The sequence below is a fragment of the Arachis ipaensis genome, chromosome B9 (assembly GCF_059453495.1).
Source record: "Arachis ipaensis isolate K30076 ecotype BB chromosome B9, ASM5945349v1, whole genome shotgun sequence".
In the NCBI taxonomy this organism is placed as follows: Eukaryota; Viridiplantae; Streptophyta; class Magnoliopsida; order Fabales; family Fabaceae; genus Arachis; species Arachis ipaensis.
In genome coordinates, this window is record NC_142444.1 from 52922527 (window position 1) to 52940622 (window position 18096).

The 18096-nt window shown below is 38.9% G+C and overlaps 1 non-coding gene and 1 pseudogene across 1 annotated transcript; one reads left to right on the forward strand and one right to left on the reverse strand.

The window, feature by feature from the left end:
- Nucleotides 1–4679: 4679 nt before the first annotated feature.
- Nucleotides 4680–6628, reverse strand: LOC148544666 (uncharacterized; annotated as a pseudogene).
- Nucleotides 6629–17715: 11087 nt separating this feature from the next.
- LOC148544667 (small nucleolar RNA R71) lies at nucleotides 17716–17823 on the forward strand. Its single transcript, XR_015901029.1, has one exon. It is a non-coding gene; the product is annotated as a small nucleolar RNA R71 (small nucleolar RNA).
- The last annotated feature ends 273 nt before the right edge of the window (nucleotides 17824–18096 follow it).

Below are 18096 nucleotides of genomic sequence, written 5' to 3' on the forward strand. Positions count from 1 at the left end.
CATTAACCTAAATCAATATTTGATGTTATGAAATAAGTATGATTTTAATATAAAATTATTTGCTTGTTCGATAATAATTTTAATTTAATCTTGAAATTTTAATTTTATTATCTCAGTCAAACATTAAAGCAATAACTGGATTTATAATGATGGAATTATCTAAAGAACAATTATATATATATATATATATATATATATATATATGACAAATAAAATTATCATTTTATCCAATACTTAGTCAACACTAAATTTTAAATATTAATTTTTAAATCCTAAATCTTAATAATATAAAATAAAGTTTGGCAAGTTGGTCAGCTGAGCAAGAGAATCCCTAAAACCCCTCCTAACACTCTTTCAAGTAACACCGAACCTAAGAGATGAATGTAAGGCCATCACTGTAGAAGCTGAGGCCGAATCTGAAGGGGATACTCTGGCGTTGAATGTCAGTAAGAAAGTCTTTATTGGGCATTCAACGCCAGTAAGAAAGTCCTTACTGGGCATTCAACGCCCAAAAGAGAATCATTCATGGGGTTGAACTCCAGTAAAGAAGTTCTTACTGGGCGTTCAACGCCCAAAGAGGAACCAACACTGGCGTTGAACGCCAGTAAGAAAGACCTTACTGGGCATTTAACACCCAAAGAACCACCATCACTGACGTTGAACGCCAGTAAGGAGGTCCTTACTGGGCGTTCAACGCCCAAAGAGGCACAACAACTGGCATTGAACGCCAGTAAAGGGATACAAGCTGGGCGTTCAACGACCAAAGAGACATAAGTCCTGGTGTTGAACTCCACAATAAGAGTAGTTAGCGACCCTAAGCCCACTGAGAACTTCCCTATTGAAGAACTGATAGAACCCAAGGTTCATGAGGATCCCATTGAAGTTTCCTTGAATGCTCGGTTGAAGATCATAGAATCTGAAGAGTACTCTTCCTCTTATGAGGAAGAGGAAACTAGGGAGGAGCATGTTGCTCGGTACCTAGGAATTCTGATGAAACTTAATGCCAAGTTATTTGGAACAGGGACTTTGGAGGAAGAACCTCTAGTGCTAACCAAGGAACTCAATGCCTTGGTTCAGTAGAAGTTACCTCAGAAGACGCCGGATCCCGGACGCTTCTTAATTTCTTGCACCATAGGTACCATCACCTTTGATAAGGTTCTATGTGACCCAGATTTAATCATAAACCTCATGCCTATCTCTGTAATGGAGAGGCTGGGAATCTTTGAGGTATAAGCTGCAAGAATCTCGCTAGAGATGGCAGACAAGTCCATGAAAAAAAGCTTATGGACTGGTAGAGGATGTCTTGGTGAAGATGACGTGGCGGAAATTGGCGAGTCAAGAATTGTTATAAGATATGCGTTGCAAGTATAGTTCTCAACCAACCAGAATTACGCTTATCAATTTAGAAGGTTGTCACAAGAATTAAAATTAAAACACTGGGAGTATGAATTCCAGGTCGTCTCCCAACGAGTTGCAGAAAGGTGTGCTATTTTATTAATCAAATGTTTTCAAAATGGTTTGAGTTGAATAAATAGGAAATTAAATTAGAGAAATTAAACAATTTATATAAAAGCCTTGACTGGGAGTAGATTAGTTGGAAGCCCTATTCTTGTTGCAGTACTCTCAAGATTAATTGATAATTGAAGGTTGTTCTGTTTAGTTATCCCTTACTAGGTAAGGGAAAGTCAAACAAGTTGGAATGATATTTCTATTCACAAGTTCCAATCCGCTCGATTGAAAAGGATTAGTGTCAGTGACTAGAGAGCACTCCAACAATAAACCCAATTACAATTTTTCTTTTAAGCATCCCAACTCAATGGTTCCTTTCAATCAACTCCCCATCAAGTTAGGGAACTACTCGCTCATTGTGAATGTAGAACTCATAACATAGGAAAGGGAATTAAAGAAAGACATGATAAATAAAACTCAAAGGAATCAATTAAAAATAAAAGTAATTCTTGTATTAATAAATTCTAAAATAATCCAATAGTAAAATTGAGTAAATTAAAGGACATGGAAGAGTAAAGCCAGGTAAAGAAAATGAACTAGAATGACGAAGTCTTGATGAGGTAATAACTCTTCTCAATATCCCAATGCAAAGAGTAATAGAAAATAAAAATCCTAAGAACTATGAATGTGTAGAGAGAAAACCTAGAGGAGGAGTAAAACTAGATCTAAAAACTAAAATTTGTGTAGAATGAATGTTGTCGTTGGTTTCTGCATGTTCTCTGGCTCTAGTCTGCTTTTTCGGGCCGAAAACTGGGTCAAAACAGGGCCCAAAATCGCCCCCAGCGAATTCTGCAGATTATGCAGATCGCGCACGTCACGCGATCGCGTCATTCATGCGGACGCGTCATTCGGCGTTTCGCTTTGCCACGCGGGCGCGTCGTCCACGCCTCCGCGTCACTTGTGCTATTCCAATTCGCGCGATCGCGTGAGCCATGCGGCCGCGTCACTGCGATTTCCTCTCTTTCGCGCGGTCGCGTGAGCCATGCGGCCGCGTCACTTCTCGCTGGTCATCTCCTTAATTTCTTGTGTTCCTTCCATTTTTGCAAGCTCCCTTTCCAATCTCCAACTCATTCATGCCCTATAAAGCCTGAAACATTTAACACACAGATCACGGCATCGAATGGAATAAAGGAGAATTAAAATACATAATTAAAAGTCTCTTAGGAAGCAAGTTTTTAATCATGTAATAATTTTAGGAAGGAAATATAAATGCATGCTAATCATATGAATAAGTGGGTAAAGATCATGATAAAACCACACAATTAAACACATTATAAACCATAAAATAGTGGTTTATCAACCTCCCCACACTTAAACATTAGCATGTCCTCATGCTTAGTTGAAGGAGATAAAATAAATGAGTAGGAACATGTAAAACTCATGCAATGCAATGCAACTTATATATGTAAATGCAACTATATGATTCTCGTCCACTTGATCAATAGCTAATAAGTTCCTCAAAACAATTACAAATCAAATTCCACTAATTCAATTCTTATACAGTAAGAACAGATAAAAATGCAAGAAGGTAGCTCATGAAAGCAGGGAACATAGAATTTTAAGCATTGAACCCTCACTGATGATGTATGTACGCTCTAATCTCTCTAGTGTATAGGGCAATCACTCTATCCTTCTCTAATCATGCTCTCTAATTTTTGTTCTTCTCCTAATCAATCAACAACGTTTAATATACCAATGCAAATATCATGAGGTCTTTTCAAGGTTGTAATGGGGCCAAGGTAATGGTAAGGATACATATATGGCTAAGTGAGCTTATAAACCGAATCTTTAATTAACCCAAGCTTTAACATAACCTATATATATTCTATATAACGTTAGAATTCATACCTAGCTACCCAGAATTTCCCTTTCACATTCCATACTCATGTATCAACTTTTTATCTTAATTTTATCATACATGTATTGATCTTTGAATTCTTAACTTAACATTGGGGTAATTTTGTCCCCTTATTTATTTATTGAATTTTTTTAACATAAACATAAAAATAAACATAGCTTATCAATACACATAGATTTTTAATTCTTATAGTTTCATATGAGTAGGTATCCAAATTCCCATTATATTATCATGACACATTCCCTTATTATCTTTTCACTACAACAAATTCAGGCTGAGGCAACCCTTTAAAAACGTTGCCTATAATAAGAAAAAGTGTTGCCTTTGATCAAAGGCAACGCTTTCCGACAAAACGCAACGCTTTTTAGGGGGTTGGCTATACGGCCGTTACCTTTGGTCTAAGGCAACGTTTTTGTGTATCAAAGGGAACCCTTTTTATGGCAACTTTCAAAAAACGTTGCCTTTTCTACAAAAAAAGCAACTCTACGAAAGGGTTGCCTTAGAGCACCCAAACACAACGCTTTAGATAAAACTTTATAGCAACACTTATTACGAGTTGTATTTTCTAATACATAAAGCAACACTTGTCCAGATTTTTTTTTAGTTGCCTTTTCATATACCTAAAGCAACACTTGTATAAGTTTTTTCTGGTTGTTTTTTCATATACCTAAAGCAACACTTGTCCAAATTTTGTTAAGTTGCCATTTTCATAGACCTAAAACAACACTTATCTAAGTTTATTTGCAATTGTCTTTTTCTAATACCTAAAGCAACACCTCATTGAGTTTTTCTTAGGTTCTCTTTTTTTATATCAAAAACAATATATTTTTCATCTTTGTTATATTTATATGACATTTAAAGAATATATAGCACACACTAGAAAGGTCTTCCAAGTGTCAATAGGGAGAATAAGCTAATAATATATATTTCATATATATAAAAAGGTCTTCCAATTGTCAATTAACATACTTGTTAAGTTATCAAGTCAACTAAATAATAAACATAAGCAAACAAAATACATGTTTTTCTCATGATGAAATTGAACAAAAAAAGAAACTAGTTTTTCCATTTGAAACCAAAAAGACTTTGTGCTTCACCATTGTGCCAAGAGTCGTCTTTATCTCTTCAGAAAACTTCATCCAATCCTATATAGGAAGACAAAAAATAGGAAAAGAGAAGGTTAGATGACTGAAATTGAAACACAATCCTCCCATACATGTAAAACCCGAATGAGAATGTAGATAAGCAATTGAGTATTTACAAATGGAACAGAAGCTATTATGTGGAGTAACAAAATCAAAATGATCTCACACTATCCTGCTGATGCATATAAGCCTACTTTCTACAATATTAGAAATGGGACAAAAGCATGAATAAATCAATAAATATAATATGCGGCTAGCACAATGCATGAATTTCATTTATAAAAAAATTGAGAGAAAAAAGGGGCTGAACAAAGCACCTGCAACTGGAGTGCCTCTGATCTGGAACCAATGTGCTTCCTGGAAGGACGAGCACTACCAAAATCCATGAGTATGGCAAGAGGCAGTTGTCCTTTTCTATGTGTTATAAGAACATTACCAGGTTTGACATCATTATGAGCATATGGAGTATCTAAACCATGCATATGCTTGAGTCCTGAACAAAGCTGTTGAGTTGATTTGTCAGGGCTAAAAGGATTTCAGAAGAAATCAAACTTTTGTAAGGTTAGAGTACTAAAGAACTCTAGAATATAAAGTGTATATTGAATCAAACTAATATTTTTATTTTTTATATTTTAAAAAAGAAAGGTTGCTTCTTAGATTCTAAACGTAAAAGTAGCATAAAAGTAGTATAGGCCAGAGATGTCCATATTTATCTTTCAATTTGATTCTTAACAGAGAAAATAACCTATTCCAAAGAATTACTAGGTAAATACATATACAAAATTCATGATAATCAGAAAAGGATACAATAGATGCCAAACAAGTAACATATGTTTTTATCCAAAAAAAATAAAAAGTATCATGTGCTGAAAATCTTGAATTGCAATTATGATGCTTGAGATACCTGATCTCTGGTTATAATAAGCCAATTACATGACAGAAGAAAGTTCTTTTAGTTGTTGAAAGATTTGAAGAACATCGGAGGTAGGAAAGGATTCCTTCCTGGCTTGCATTGTCTTGGTATTATCTAGCAGTGTTCCATCCAAATGAAGTGGAAATAACAAGTATGTCTCGTGGTTCCAAGATTTTTGTGGAGTAGGCTGCCAACAAAAGGGCCATGTTCAACATAAATATAAAAGCACAACAACTGTAACAAAGGAAGGAACAATTAAGTTGCAATTCACACATCATTTTCATTCCCATGTAGTGAGATATCAGTTATCAACTTAGAACAATTAAGAAACTACACTAGCAATGCCACATCATACCACACAATTTATACATAATTCCAACCAAGTTTGGAAAACAGATCTTGTAGCAGCAATAGATAGAGGTCCTTGTAAAATAGCACCATTAGTAGTGATATTATGTTTTCAAAGACATAATACCATAAGCAAGAAGCAATTCTTATCGAAATAATCCAATTTTAAAAGGTTGAATAATAGACTAGAATCAACTTTGCCATGATATACAGGATCTCACTTGGTACATATCACTATCCCATTATATTGACAAGCTTTGAGAGTCTCATTTTAATCCCTTCGCAATCACATATCTCAAAAAAAATTTTGTTGAGCATCCACAAGAAAAATCAGATACCCATCCTTTTTCCATTCAAACTGCACATAGGAAAGATGAATTACTTTCAGTTTAAACCGGTTAAAATAAAACACCAAATTCTGACTGTTGAATGCTTTTTTTGTCAAGGCATAGTTCAGGTGCCCGTAGAAGGCATTGGATTCTACAGCCTTCATACATAGTATCTGAAAACTGCTGAATTCCAAACCCAGCAGATAGCATGTTTAAAACTTCAGGACATAAATCCAATTACATAACCAAAGCTAAAGAACAAATATGGAGGTTGAATAAACAGACCATTTTCTTGTTTTGATAAATTTATGTTTTTGATATGATTCAGAGAGGAGCGGGTGTTGATTGGTGCTGTAACTACTTACCTTGACAGAAATAATTGCATGATCAAGAAGCGGGAGCAGATTTCGGTGGTTGAACAGTGATTAAACACGGATCTCCTCCCTGACCAACTCCAGCTGCTCATTGCTCTTGATGAGGACCTATTTTTCATAGCATATGTTCCATCCTCTACATAAAAACACATCAGCAATGTATCAATTTCACTCCGCTGAATCAAATTATGTGTGCCACCTATTCAGAATCTTCTAAAAAGACAAGTATTACAACAATGAAAGCAAAAACCTTAGAAATGATGGTTTTATATTCAGAGGCATTAAGCAATGAAAGAAATCATGTCGAACGTATGCTTATCAAAAATGACGCAAAATCATAATCAAAATGCAAAATAAAAAAGAAAACCCTAAGAAGCAACAATCAGAACCATAAAAAATTCAAAAAAATTGAAATAAAACCCCCAAAATCAGAACTATCAAAGAACCCCAAAAATTCAGATTCAATGCATTCAGAAATTCCATTCCCATAGTAAAATTTAGAATCAATGCATTCAGAAATTCTATTTTCATACTAAAATTCAGAACATTCTCATTCTTCATTCAGAATCAATGCATTCAGAAATTTCATTCCATAGTAAAATTCAGAAGCTTCTTACCAATATGCAGAGGTGGAGGAGGGGGGTTACAGCTGCATGTAGTGTTGTCAGAGCTTTGCGAAGAGGAGGAGGCAAGACAGGGAAAGAAGAGGAAGAAGGAGAATAAGAGGGGTTTCTTGAAGATGACCACGTACGTGGAGCCGAGACAGGAGGAGGAGGAGCCTGGAGCAGCGTGTGTGGAGAAGATGACCGCGCCGATGCCCATGGAGGAGAGCACCGCCGACGCCCGTGGAGGAGAGCAACGCGCCGACGCCCGTGGAAGGGAGCACCGCACCGTCGCCGTTTGGGGTGGACGGCACCGCGATCGGGACCTGCTGTCGTACGTGGAGGAGAGCCGCGATCGTGGAAGGTGTGTCGCCGTTGGGGTTGGTTTCAAATGTTAGGGATTAGGGTAGTGATGAACTGAAGCAAGTGATGAACTGAAGCAAACATATCTTTTCTTTTTTTTTTTTAAGTTATTTAATTGAAAAATAATTGGTGGGAATATGATAGAAAATTTTTCTCTAAAATTTTTAACTATAAATTATTTTAGGCAACTTTTTATAAATGTTATTTATTTAATTTTTTTGATAACCCTTATAAAAGGTTATATTTTTATTTAAAAATGTTGTCTTAAATAAATTATATTGTAACATTTTTTAAGTGTTGTTTTAGATGTCAAAGATAATATTTTTTATGGGTTGCCAAAAATTTTGTTATCTTTGCCTTACTCAAAGGCAACTCATAAAAAATGTTGTCTTTTTCTATCTAAGGCAACTTTTGTTAAATGTTACTTCGAATAAGGGTTACCTTAGGCCAAAAATGTTGTAGTGTTTGTTCCCACAATTTTCCATACTTAATTAGCACACACAATTCTATCTTAAGCTAACCAAAGATTCAGTTTGGGATATATAATTGTTTTTCTGCTTAAGGCTAGTAATGTGGTAAAATATGGAACATATGGGATTTAAAGGCTCAAAGTGGCTAACAAAGGTAATTGAAAGGGTAGGCTTAAATTGGATAAGTGAGTTTAAATAAATAATGGCCTCAATCATATGCAAGCGTACAAATATAATAAACATTGGACATATAGGATGAAACAAAATATAGATTACAATCATAGAGAAATAAACACACGAGAATAAAATAATTATGGTTAAATAATGTAACCATGCATAAAGGCTCAAATCTCACAGGTTGTGTGTTCTTTAGCTTAAAAATCATGTTCCAAATACAACTTCAAGCAAATTTAACATAAAAATTTTAATTAAAATTAGTGAAATTTTGTTCCAAAGATAGAGTCTTAGAAGAAACTTATTGTCTTTTCAATCAAGTAGAACATGCATACAACTAACCTATTACTATACAATTTATCCTATTCTACAAAAGAAAAACTAACTAAATATCCTAATTTATTGGTGTTTAGGGAAGAGAAATTATCTCCGGAAGTTAGGTACTGACCGACCTCCCCACACTTAAGGCTTTGCACCGTCCTCGGTGCCATCTGTCAGAAACAAAGGTGGGTTGGTAGTAGTATCTCCACAGTCTGGGCCATCATGGCTTCCTGTGCTGGTAAAGGAATTGGAATCCGGGGTGTCTGAGTCCTTGAATTTTCCCATAATCAGCTCCTTGAGGTATGTGAATCGTCGCTTGTTACGACGTTCTCTCATCTTAGCTTTGTGTTCCTGCCGATCCAACCTTTCGAGTATCTGATGGAGCAGTTGGTTTGTTGTAGGTGCTTGTGGTGTTGAAGAAGGAATATCTTCAACCGGTTCAGTAGGATGGCTTGTGGCGGCTGGTGGAGGTCTGATGTATTTCCCGTTAGGGATATACTGATCATCCCGTGGGAGCATGGCTTTGGTGTCCCCAGCTCTGTAGGAGACTCCGGCTGCTGAGACAAGATCTGAGACCAAGGCGGGAAAAGGTAAGTTGCCCGTAATTTGTACGTGTCCCATGGCATTCCGGATGTGTCTCGGTAGATTCAGAGGTTGGTCTATAAGGATGCACCATAGTAGGACGGCCATGTCCGCAGTGAAGGAAGACTCGTGAGTGCTCGAAAAGACATAATGGGACATGAACTGTGCCCATACGCGAGCCTCCAAGGTAAGTGTTGAAGCCGATATTCCCTTAGGGCGGGTACGATGGTATCCGTAGATCCAACGGCTGCCAGGTAGTGCGATAACTCTGAGAACAGCGTTCCAGCCAAATTGGTACATCTGGCGCTTGAGTGCGGCTTCTTGAAAGGCTTCCAATCCTTCTAGAATAGGGGGAAGACCTAGAGCTTTTTGAATGGCCTCTTCTGTAATGGGGACTTGCTTTTGACGGACAAAGACAGACTACAGGGTTGGTAGGTGGAAGTTGGAGTAGAACTCGATTACCCAAGAAAGATTGACCTGCCTCGGCTGTCTCTGTAGGAAACCCCATTGTCTTTGTGCAATTTGTGGCTCAACAAAGGTAGCAATATGGTTTGGGAGGAGAAGAAGGTATTCGTTGTTGTAAATCCTTTTTGCCAGGATGGGGAACATCTGCTCACAGTAGCGATTGAGAAATCGCGTAGTGTCCTTTGCTGGGAAGGCTTTTTCTTTATCATCAACCTTTATAATCCTCTTAGTTCTTTTTGTTGAGGGTTTAACCGCAGTTGAAGAGGGCTCTGCCACTAATGCTCTTTTTGTTCCTCTTCTTGCTGGTGGTTTGGGAGTAGCTTTCTCTTTTCCTTTCTTGGTGGCCATCCTGAAAGGGAGAAAAGAGGAAGTATGTCAAAATGTCAAGGGGTAAAGCAAGGAATATGATGGTATGAGTGGCAATCAATGCACATTAAAGATGAATGAAGTGAACACATGGTCATGACTACATGTGAAAAGTTCATCAAAAGGGAAAAAGCAAGTGCATGTTTGGGTAATTAGATGCAAGATGTTTATTGGCATGCTGGTAAAGGCATGAGTAGCATAGATCAAGCATCACTCGTAACAAACCATCACGTTTGTATTGACAATTATATTCAACGAATAAAATATGAAAGGGGTTTTGTGAAAAACAAGCATTTAATAGTAGAACAGAATAATGTAGAAAAATGCATAAGGCCATTTTGGCTTTTTCACAAACACATAGCATGCATGGTAAAGAAGGTATAGAAAGTATTAAAGTGAACATGCAAGAAACCCTTTAGAAAGGTAGATAATTGCCAAACAATTTTACAACAATTCACAAGCATATAATGAGAAATAATGACTCAAATAAAATTCCAACACCAAGTAAAAAGGAAAAAAGAAAGAAAAAGGAAATATGGATAATGAAAGTAAAAAGAAAAGAAAAGAAGATAACATATAAAAATAAGAAGAATAATAGAAAAGTAAGGGGGGAAGAAGAAAATAAAACCTTGTTAATGGGAGTGAGAGAGAGAGAGAGAGAGAGTAGAAAGTGAGAAAGAAGGAAGAAAGAAGGGATAAAGAAGAAATAAGGAGGGAAAAGAGAAAATAGGATTTAGGGAAAAGAAAGATAAGATAATTGGCAAACCAGGGAAGCTGTGCGGCGCAAGCGACACGGCCATGTGAGGCACGCGATCGCACGACTTGCGCTTATACTAATTGATGCGGTCGCGTCGGTCACGCGGTCGCGTGACCCGTTTCATGCTACTGGCGCGAGGGTAGCCTCGCACTTGCACAACTCTCTGTTCGAAATGTTATTTTTGCCAAATCTGGGGTGACGCGATCGCGTGGGGCAGGCGATCGCGTGAGTGGCCATTAGAAGGAAATGACGCGGTCGCGTCGGTCACGCAGCCGCGTGGGAAGATTTGTGCCATCAGCACCAATCTAGCACCACTCTAGCACAACTTTTGGTCGTACACCCTTTTTACGTCGAGTTCCAGGGCATGCGGCCGCGTGAGTGACGCGGTCGCGTGGGAGGCCAATGTTCCCATTTGACGCGGACGCGTCGGCGACTGGTGCACGAAATTGTGATCTTAGGCAATGGCGCCAAAAACTCTGTACGCACGTCTTAATAAATCGTTTTTCATTCACAACTTCGATACAACTAACCAGCAAGTGCACTGGGTCGTCCAAGTAATAAACCTTACGTGAGTAAGAGTCGATCCCACGAAGATTGTTGGTATGAAGCAAGCTATGGTCATCTTGTAGATCTCAGTCAGGCGGATATCAAATGGTTATGGAGTTTTCGAAAATAATAATAAATAAACAGAGAATAAAGATAGAAATACTTATGTATATCATTGGTGAGAATTTCAGATATGCTTTCGTCCCTCTGAACTTCTGCTTTCCTGCTGTCTTCATCCAATCAATCCTACTCTTTTCCATGGCTGGCTTTATGTAAGGACATCACCATTGTCAATGGCTACTTTTCATCCTCTCTGTGAAAATGGTCTGATGCGCTGTCACTGCATGGCTAATCATCTGGAGGCATCACCGTGGTCAATGGTTGCATCCTATCCTCTTGTGAAAATGGTCCAAATGCTCTGTCACGGCATGGCTAATCATCTGAGGTTCTCGATCATACTGGAATAGGATTCACCCTCCTTTTGCGTCTGTCACTACGCCCAGCACTCGCGAGTTTGAAGTTCGTCACAGTCATTCAATCCCAGAATCCTACTCGGAATACCACAGACAAGGTTTAGACTTTCCGGATTCTCATGAATGCCGCCATCAATCTAGCTTACACCACGAAGATTCTGATTAAGAGATCCAAGAGATAATCATCCAATCTAAGGTGGAACGGAAGTGGTTGTCAGGCACGCGTTCGTGGGGGAATGATGATGATTGTCACGTTCATCACATTCATGTTGAAGTGCGAATGAATATCTTAGAAGCGGAATAAGTTGAATTGAATAGAAAAACAGTAGTACTTTGCATTCATTCATGAGGAACAGCAGAGCTCCACACCTTAATCTATGGAGTGTAGAAACTCTACCGTTAAAAATACATAAGTGAAAGGTTCAGGCATGGCCGAATGGCCAGCCACCATGATCTAAGAACCAGACGTCCCAAGATGAACTAAAAATCATAAGATGTCTAATATAATAGTAAAAAGTCCTATTTATACTAAACTAGTTACTAGGGTTTACAGAGATAAGTAATTGATGCATAAATTCACTTCCGGGGCCCACTTGGTGTGTGCTTGGGCTGAGCTTGAATGTTACACGTGCAGAGGCTCTTTCTGGAGTTGAACGCCAGGTTGTAACGTGTTTCTGGCGTTCAACTCTGGTTCGTGACGTGTTTCTGGCGTTTAACTCCAGACTACAGCGTAGAACTGGCGTTCAACGCCCTTTGGCATCGTCTAAACTCGGCCAAAGTATGGACTATTATATATTTCTGAAAAGCCCTGGATGTTCTCTTTCCAACGCAATTGGAAGCGCGCCATTTTGAGTTCTGTAGCTCCAGAAAATCTACTTTGAGTGCAGGGATGTCAGAATCCAACAGCATCAGCAGTCCTTCTTCAACCTCTGAATCTGATTTTTGCTCAAGTCCCTCAATTTCAGCCAGAAAATACCTGAAATCACAAAAAAACACACAAACTCATAGTAAAGTCCAGAAATGTGAATTTAACATAAAATCTAATAAAAACATCCCTAAAAGTAACTAGATTCTACTAAAAACATACTAAAAATAATGCCAAAAAGCGTATAAATTATCCGCTCATCACAACACCAAACTTAAATTGTTGCTTGTCCCCAAGCAACTGAAAATCAAATAGGATAAAAAGAAGAGAATATACTATAAATTTCAAACTATCAATGAAACATAGCTCCAATCAGATGAGCGGGACTTGTAGCTTTTTGCCTCTTGAATAGTTTTGGCATCTCACTTTATCCATTGAGGTTCAGAATGATTGGCATCTATAGGAACTCAGTGTTCAGATAGTGTTATTGATTCTCCTAGTTCAGTATGTTGATTCTTGAACACAGCTACTTTATGAGTCTTGGCCGTGGCCCTAAGCACTTTGTTTTCCAGTATTACCACTGGATACATAAATGCCACAGACACATAACTGGGTGAACCTTTTTAGATTGTGACTCAGCTTTGCTAAAGTCCCCAATTAGAGGTGTCCAGGGTTCTTAAGCACACTCTTCTTTTGCTTTGGACCTTGACTTTAATCGCTCAGTCTCAAGTTTTCACTTGACACCTTCATGCCACAAGCACATGGTTAGGGACAGCTTGGTTTAGCCGCTTAGGCAAGGATTTTATTCCTTTAGGCCCTCCTATCCACTGATGCTCAAAGCCTTGGGATCCTTTTTATTTACCCTTGCCTTTTGGTTTTAAGGGTTATTGACTTTTTGCTCTTGCCTTTTGGTTTTAAGAGCTTTTGGCTTTTTCTGCTTGCTTTTTCTTTTTCTTTCTATTTTTTTCGCCATTTTTTTTTCTATTTTTTTCTGCAAGCTTTTGTATTCACTACTTTTTCTTGCTTCAAGAATCATTTTTATGATTTTTCAGATTATCAAATAACATGTCTCTTTGTCATCATTCTTTCAAGAGCCAACATATTTAACATTCTTAAACAACTTCAAAAGACATATGCACTGTTCAAGCATTCATTCAGAAAACAAGAAGCATTGTCACCACATCAATATAATTAAACTAAGTTCAAGGATAAATTCGAAACTCATGTACTTCTTGTTCTTTTAAATTAAAACATTTTTCATTTCAGAGAGGTGATGGATTCATAGGACATTCATAACTTTAAGACAAATTTACTAAATACTAATGATCATGTAATAAGACACAAACATGGATAAGCACTTAACATAAAGAAAATGAAAAACAGAGAATGTAAGAACAAGGAATGAATCTACCTTAGTGATGGTGGCGTTTTCTCCTTGAGGAACCAATGATGTCCTTGAGCTCTTCTATGTCTCTTCCTTGTCTTTGTTGCTCCTCCCTCATTGCTTTTTGATCTTCTCTAATTTCATGAAGGATGATGGAGTGCTCTTGATGTTCCACCCTTAATTGTCCCATGTTGGAACTTAATTCTCCTAGGGAGGTGTTGATTTGATCCCAATAGTTTTGTAGAGGAAAATGCATTTGAGGCATCTTTGGGATCTCATGGTGATGAGCTTCATGCATCTCTTGAGCTCCATGAATGGGCTCTCTTGTTTGCTCCATCCTTTTCTTAGTGATAGGCTTCTCTTCCTCAATGGGAATGTCTCCTTCTATGTCAATCCCAGCCGAATTGCATAGATGGCAAATGAGGTGAGGAAAAGCAAACCTTGCCATAGTGGAGGACTTGTCAGCCACCTTGTAGAGTTCTTGAGGTATAATCTCATGAACCTCCACCTCTTCTCCAATCATGATGCTATGGATGATGATGGCCCGGTCTATAGTAACTTCAGACCGGTTGCTAGTGGGAATGATTGAGCGTTGAATGAACTCCAACCATCCTCTAGCTACAGGCTTAAGGTCCAGTCTTCTCAGTTGAACCAGTTTGCCTTTTGAGTCAATCTTCCATTGAGCTCCTTCCACACATATGTCCATGAGGACTTGGTCCAACCTTTGATCAAAGTTGGCTCTCCTTGTGTAGGGGCGTGCGTTCTCTTCCATCATTGGCAAGTTGAACGCCAACCTTACATTTTCTGGACTAAAATCTAAGTAATTCCCCCGAACCATGGTGAGATAATTCTTTGAGTTTGGGTTCTTAATTTGATCATGATTCCTTGTGATCCATGCATTAGCATAGAACTCTTGAACCATTAGAGTTCCGACTTGTTGGATGGGGTTTGTTAGAACTTCCCAACCTCTTCTATGGATCTCATGTCGGATCTCCGAATACTCATTTCTCTTGAGTTTGAAAGGGACCTCGGGGATCACTTTCTTCTTGGCCACAACATCATAGAAGTGGTCTTGATGAGCTTTGGAGATGAATCTTTCCATCTCCCATGACTCGGAGGTGGAAGCTTTTATCTTCCCTTTCCCTTTTCTAGAGAATTCTCCGGTCTTGGGTGCCATCAATGGTAATGGAAAAACAAAAAGCTTATGCTTTTACCACACCAAAGTTAGAATTTTGCTCGCCCTCGAGCAAGAAAAGAAAGAATAGATGAAGAAGAAGAAGAAAATATAGAGGAGAGGAGGGAGAGGTGTATTCGGCCAAGAAGAGAAGAGAGGGTTGTGTGGTGTGAAAATGAGGAAGAATGGAGGGCTATATATAGGGAAGGGAGGGGGTAAGGTTCGGCTATAAAGGTGGGTTTTGGGTGGGAAATTGATTTTGAATTTTGAAGTTAGGTGGAGTTTATGAGGTAGGTTTATGGGGAAGAGTGGATGATGTGAGTGGTGAAGTGGTGATAGGGAAGAGAGATTGAGGTGATTGGTGAAGAGTTTTGGGGAAGAGTGTTTATTGGGAAGAGAGGATGAACATTGAGAAGAGGGAAGAGAGTGAGTGGAGGTAGGTGGGGATCCTGTGGGGTCCACAGATGCTGAGTTGATCCTGTGGGGTCCACAAATCCTGAGGTGTCAAGGATTTGCATCCCTGCACCCATTAGGCCTGTAAAATGCCTTTGCATGCAATTCTGGCGTTTAAACGCCGAATTGATGCTTGTTCTGGGCGTTCAACGCCCAGATGCAGCATATTTCTGGCGTTGAACGCCAGCTAGATGCTTGTTTTTGGCGTTCAGCGCCAGCTCTTCTTCACTGCGCATTTCTGGCGGCTGGACGCCAGGATGCTGCTTGTTTCTGGCGTTCAACGCCAGATCCATGCTCTGTTCTGGCGTTGAACGCCAGCCAGATGCTCCTTACTGGCGTTTAAACGCCAGTAAGATCCTCCTCCAGGGTGTGATTTTTCTTCTGCTATTTTTGATTCCGTTTTCAATTTTATATTTATTTTGTGACTCCACATGATCATGAACCTAATAAAACATGAAATAACAATAAAAATAAAATTAGATAAATAAAAATTGGGTTGCCTCCCAACAAGCGCTTCTTTAATGTCAATAGCTTGACAGTCGGCTCTCATGGAGCCTCACAGATGTTCAGAGCATTGTTGAGGCTTCCCAACACCAAACTTAGAGTTTGGATATGGGAGTTTAACACCAAACTTAGAGTTTGGTTGTGGCCTCCTAACACCAAACTTAGAGTTTGACTGTGGGGGCTCTGGTTGACTCTGTTTTGAGAGAAGCTTATTGTGCCTCTTTTCCATGTTTATAGAAGGATGACCTTGAGTTTTAAACACAAGGGAGTCCTCATTCAATTGAAGGACTAGTTCGCCTCTGTCAACATCAATCACAGCTCTTGCTGTGGCTAGAAAGGGTCTTCCAAGGATGATGGATTCATCCTCATCCTTCCTAGTATCTAGGACTATGAAATCAGCAGGGATGTAAAGGCCTTCAACCTTTACTAACACGTCCTCTACTTGTCCATAAGCCTGTTTTCTTGAATTGTCTGCCATCTCTAATGAGATTTTAGCAGCTTCCACCCAAAGATTCCCAATTTCTCTATTACAGAGAGGGGCATGAGGTTTATCCCTGAACCAAGGTCACACAGAGCCTTTTCAAAGATCATGGTGCCTATGGTACAAGGTATTAGGAACTTTCCAGGATCCTGTTTCTTCTGAGGCAATGTCAGTTGATCCAGATCACTTAGTTCATTGGTGAACAAGGGAGGTTCATCTTCCCAAGTCTCAATACCAAATAATTTGGCATTCAGCTTCATGATTGCACGAAGGTACTTGGTAACTTGCTCCTTAGTAACATCCTCATTCTCTTCAGAAGAGGAATACTCATCAGAGCTCATGAATGGCATAAGGAGGTTTAATGGAATCTCTATGGTCTCTAATTGAGCCTCAGATTCCTTTGGTTCCTCAAAGGGAAACTCCTTATTGATCACTGGACGTCCCAGGAGGTCTTCCTCCTTGGGATTCACGTCCTCCCCTTCTTCCTTGGATTCGGCCAAGATGGTTATATCAATGGCCTTGCACTCTCCTTTTGGATTTTCTTCTGTATTACTTGGGAGAGTACTAGGAGGGATTTCAGTGATCTTTTTACTCAGCTGGCCCACTTGTGCTTCCAAATTTCTAATGGAGGACCTTGTTTCATTCATGAAACTCACAGTAGCCTTAGATAGATCAGAGACTAAGTTTGCTAAATTAGAGGTATTTTGTTCAGAGTTCTCTGTCTGTTGCTGAGTGGATGATGGAAAAGGTTTACTATTGTTAAACCTATTTCTTCCACCATTATTAAAGCCTTGTTGAGGCTTTTGATCCTTCCATTAGAGATTTGGATGATTTCTCCATGAGGGGTTATAGGTGTTTCCATAAGGTTCACCCATATAATTCACCTCTGCTATTGCAGGGTTTTCAGGATCATAAGCTTCTTCTTCAGAAGATGCCTCTTGAGTACTGTTGGATGCAGCTTGCATTCCATTCAGACTCTGAGAAATCATATTGACTTGCTGAGTCAATATTTTATTCTGAGCCAATATGGCATTCAGAGTATCAATTTCAAGAACTCCCTTCTTCTGAGGCGTCCCATTACTCACAGGATTCCTCTCAGAAGTGTACATGAACTGGTTGTTAGCAACCATGTCAATGAGTTCTTGAGATTCTGCAGGCGTTTTCTTTAGGTGAATGGATCCACCTGCAGAAGTATCCAATGACATCTTAGCTAATTCAGACAGACCATCATAGAATATATCCAGGATGGTCCATTCTGAAAGCATGTCAGAAGGACACTTTTTGGTCAGTTGCTTGTATCTCTCCCAAGCTTCATAGAGGGATTCACCTTCTTTTTGTCTGAAGGTTTGAACATCCACTCTAAGCTTACTAAGCTTTTGAGGAGGAAAGAACTTGGCTAAGAAAGCTGTGACCAGCTTATCCCAAGAGTTCAGGCTATCTTTGGGTTGAGAGTCCAACCACACTCTAGCTCTATCTCTTACAGTAAAAGGGAAAAGCATGAGCCTGTAGACTTCAGGATCTACTCCATTAGTCTTAACAGTATCACAGATCTGCAAAAATTCAGTTAAGAACTGAAAAGGATCTTCAGATGGAAGTCCATGAAACTTGCAGTTCTGCTGCATCAGAGAAACTAATTGAGG